Source organism: Myiozetetes cayanensis, unplaced genomic scaffold, assembly GCF_022539395.1.
Source record: "Myiozetetes cayanensis isolate MyiCay16 unplaced genomic scaffold, myiCay2020 scf191, whole genome shotgun sequence".
NCBI classification, from domain to species: Eukaryota; Metazoa; Chordata; class Aves; order Passeriformes; family Tyrannidae; genus Myiozetetes; species Myiozetetes cayanensis.
Window position 1 is genome coordinate 4,898 of NW_026087402.1, and position 4,897 is coordinate 9,794.

Genomic DNA, 4,897 nt, shown 5'->3' on the forward strand with positions numbered 1-4,897 from the left:
TTTCAGCGTGGGGCTTGGGACACCAAACCAATGAAGATCCAGCCAGGAAAAAAGCCCTTAGCCTCCAACTCTGCTGTGCAATGGGTGAGACAGCCTTGGCAATCCATGCACACATGGAGCTTTCTACCCTGGCCCCTCTTGTCTCGGTGGAATCTTTGTTCTTAATCCATCTGAGAACCCAGACAGGCCATTAAAGGTCGGGCCTTCAGACACCAAACCAATGAAGTTCCAGCCTGGAGAAAAAGCCCTTAACGTCCAACGTATCTGTGCAAAGGGTTAGTCAACCTTGGCACTCCATGTACACATGGAGCTTCCTTAGCTAGCACCTTTTGTCTGGGAGGAATCTTCATTCGTCGTCCATCTGGGGACCCAGATGGACCATTTCAGCTTGGGGATTCGGACACCAAACCAAAGAAGATCCAGGAAGGAAAAAAAACCCTTAGGCTCTAACTCTCTTGTGCAGTTGGTTAGCCACCCTTGGCACTCCTTGCACACAAGGAGCTTCCTGCGCTGGCTTCTTTTGTCTGGCATGAATCTTCTTTCTTAGACCATCTGGGGACCCAGACTGCCATTTCAGCGCGGGACTAAAGACATCATGTCAGAGAAGTTCCAACCATTAAAAAAACACCTTAACCTCCAAGTCTCCTATGCAATGGGTGAGACAATATTCGCACTCCATGCACACATGGAGCTTCCTGCGCTGGCACCTTTTGTCTGGGAGGAATCTTCGTTCTTAGTCCATATGGGGCACACACGGTCCATTTCAGCGCGGGACTTTGGACACCAAAGCAATGAAGTTCCAAACAGGAAAAAAAGACACTATCCTCCACCTCTACTGTGCAATGGCTGAGTCACTCTTGGCACTCCATGCACACATAGAGCTTTCTGCGCTGGCAACTTTTGTGTGTGAGGAATCTTCGTTCTTACTCCATCTGGGGACCCAGACATGTCATTTCAGCGCGTGACTTCAAAAATCAAACCAATGAAGTTCCAGCCAGGAAAAAAAGCCCTTAGACTCCAACTCTGTTGTGCAGTTGGTGAGCCACCCCTGAACCTCCATGCACACATGGAGCATTCTACCCTGGCACCTCTTGTCTGGGTGGAATCTTTGTGCTTAATTCTCCTGGGAACCCAGACAGGCCATTTAAGCTCGGGGCTTCAGACACCAAACCAATGAAGTTCCAGCCAGGAAAAAAAGCCCTTAGTGTCCAACTGCCCTGTGCAATGGGTGAGCCACCCTTACCACTCCATGCATGCAAGGAGCTTCCTGAGCTGCCACCTTTTTTTGGGAGGAACATTTGTTCTTAGTCGGTCCAGGGACCCAGACGGGCCATTTCAGCCTGGGTATTTGGACACCAAACCAATGAAGTTCCAGCCAGGAAAAAAAGCCCTTAGCCTCTAGCTCGCCTGTGCAGTTGTTTAGCCACCCTTGGCACTCCATGCACACATGGAACGTCCTGCACTGGTAACTTTTGTATGGGAGGAATCTTTGTTTGCAGTCAATCAGAGGACCTAGATGGACCATTTCATTGTGGGGCTTTGGACACCAACCCAACGAAGTTCCAACCAGGAAAAAAAGCCCTTAACTTCCAACTGTCCTGTGCAGTTTTGAGGTACCCTTTGAACTCCATGCACACATGGAGCTTCCTGCACTAGCACATTTTGTCTGGGTGGAATCTTCATTGTTAGTCCATCTGGGGACCCACACTGGCCATTTCAGCGTTAGGCTCTGGACACCAAATAAATGAAATTCCAGGCAGGATAAAAAGCTCTTAGACTCAATCTCTCCTGTGCAATGTGTGACCAACCCTTACCACTTCCTGCACACAAGGAACGTTCTCTCCTGAAACCGTTTGTTTGGTGGAATCTTCATTGTTAGTCCATCTGGGGACCCAGACGGGCCATTTCATCGTGGGGCTACGGACCCCAACCCAATGAAATTCCAACCAGGAAAAAAAGCCCTTAACCTCCCACTGTCCTGTGCAGTTTTCAGGTACCCTTTGAACTCCATGCACACATGGAGTTTCCTGCACTAGCACCTTTTGTCTAGGTGGAATCTTCATTGTTAATCCATCTGAGAACCCAGACAGGCCATTTAAGGTCGGGCCTTCAGACACCAAACCAATGAAGTTCCAGCCAGGAGAAAAAGCCGTTAGCATCCATCTGATCTGTGCAATGGATTAGCAAACCTTGGCACTCCATGTACATATGGAGTTTCCTGCCCTGACACCTTTTGTCTGGGAGGAATCTTCGTTCTTAGTCCATGTGGGGCCCAGACAGGCCATTTCAGCGTGGGACATTGGACACCAAAGCAATGAAGTTCCAAACAGGAAAAAAAGACATTATCCTCCACCTCTACTGCGCAATGGCTGAGCCACTCTTGGCACTCCATGCACACATAGAGCTTTCTGCGCTGGCAACTTTTGTGTAGGAGGAATCTTCGTTCTTAGTCCATCTGGGGACCCAGACGCCTCATTTCAGCGCGTGACTTCAAACATCAAACTAATGAAGTTCCAGCCAGGAAAAAAAGCCCTTAGCCTCCAACTCTCCTGTGCAGTTGGTGAGGTACCCTTGGCACTCCATGCACACATGGAGCTTCCTGCGTTAGCACCTTTTGTCTGGGTGGAATCTTTGTTCTTAGTCCATCTGGGGACCAAGACGGGCCATTTCAGCATGGGACTTTGGACACGAAACCGTTGAAGTTCCAGGCAGGACAAAAAGCTCTTAGACTCAATCTCTCCTGTGCAATGGGTGAGCAACCCTTACCACTGTATGCACACAAGGAGCTTCCTGAGCTACCACCTCTTGTCTGGGAGGAACATTTGTTCTTAGTCCGTCTGGGGACCCAGACGGTCCATTTCAGTCTGCGGATTCGGACACCCAACCAATGAAGTTCCAGGCAGGACAAAAAGCCCTTAGCCTCTAACTCTCCTATGCATTTGATGAGCCACCCTTGGCACTCTATACACTCACAAAGCTTGCTGCACTTGAGGCTTTGTTCTGAAAAAAAAAGAAAACCCTCTGGGTTCTCTGATTGATTGAAAACAGAGATTCCTCCCATACAAAAAGTGCCAGTGCAGGACGTTCCATGTGTGCATGGAGTGCCCAGGGTGGCTCACCAACTGCACAGGAGAGTTGGAGGTTAAGGACTTTTTTTCCTGGTTAGAACTTCATTGGTTTGGTGTCCAAAGCCCCACGCTGAAATGGCCAGTCTGGGTCCCCAGATGGACTAACAATGAAGATTCCACCCAGACAAACGCTTTCAGGACAGAAAACTCTTTGTGTGCAGGGAGTGCCAAGGGTGGCTAACCAACTGCACAGGAGAGCTAGAGGCTAAGGGCTTTTTTTCCTGCCTGGAACTTCATTGGTTTGGTGTCCGAATCCCCAGTCTGAAATGGCCCGTCTGGGTCCCCGGATGGACTAAGAACAAATGTTCCTCCCAGACAAAGGTGGCAGCTCAGGAAGCTCCTTGTGTGCATGGAGTGGTAAGGGTGACTCACCCATTGCACAGGAGAGTTGGAGGTTAAGAACTTTTTTTCCTGGTTAGAACTTCATTGGTTTGGTGTCCAAAGCCCCACGATGAAATGGTCCGTCTGGGTCTTCTGATTGACTGAAAACAAATGTTCCTCCCAGAAAAAGGTGCCAGTGCAGGAAGTTGCATGTATGCATGGAGTGCCAAGGGTGGCTCACCAACTGCACAGGAGAGTTGGAGGCTAAGGCCTTTTTTTCCTGGTTGGAACTTCATTGGTTTGGTATCCAAAGCCCCACGCTCAAAAGGCCAGTCTGGGTCCCCAGATGGACTAACAATGAAGATTCCACCCAGACAAACGCTTTCAGGACAGAAAGCTCTTTGTGTGCATGGAGTGCCAATATTGACTCACCCATTACACAGGAGAGTTAGAGGTTAAGGCCTTTTTTTCCCGGCTAGATCGTCACTGGTTTGGTGTCTGAAGTCCTGCACTCTAATGACCCATCTTGGTCCCCAGATGGACTAAGAACGAAGATTCCACCCAGGCAAAAGGTGCTATTGCAAGAAGCTCCATGTGTGCATGGAGTGCCAAGGGTGTCTCACCCATTGCACAGCAGAGTTAAAGACTAAGGGGTTTTTTTCCTTCCTGGAACTCCATTGGTTTTGTGTCTGAAGCCCCACGCTGAAATGGCCCCACTAAGTCCAGAGATGGACTCAGAACGAAGATTCATCCCAGAAAATAGGTACCAGCGCAGGAAGCTCCTTGTGTGCATGGAGTGCCCAGGGTGGCTCACCCATTGCACAGGGCAGTTGGACACTAAGGGCTTTTTTTCCTGGCTGGAACTTCATAGGTTTGGTGTCTGAAGGCCCGACCTGAAATGGCCTGTCTGGGTTCCCAGGAGAATTAAGAACAAAGATTCCACTCATACAAGAGGTGGCAGGGTAGAAAGCTCCATGTGTGCATGGATTGTCAAGGGTGGCTCACCCATTTCACAGCAGAGTTGGAGGCTAAGGGCTTTTTTTCCTGCCTGGAACTTCATTGCTTTCGTGTCCCAAGTCCCATGCTGAAATGGCCTGTCTCGGTCCCCAGATGGACTAAGAACGAACATTCCACCCAGACAAAAGGTGCTAGCGCAGGAAGCTCCATGTGTGCATGGAGTTCCAAGGGTGCCTCACCAACTGCACAGGACAGTTGGAGGCTAAGGGCTTTTTTTCCTGGCTGGAACTTTATTGGTTTGATGTTTGAAGTCACGCGCTGAAATGACGCGTCTGGGTCGCCAGATGGACTAAGAATGAAGATTCATCCTAGAAAAAAGCCGCAAGTGCCGAAAGCTCCGTGACTTTATAGAGTGCTAAGGGCAGGTCATCAAATGCACAGGAGAGTTTGAGGCTAAGGGCTTTCTTTTCTACCTGGAAATTCATTGGTTT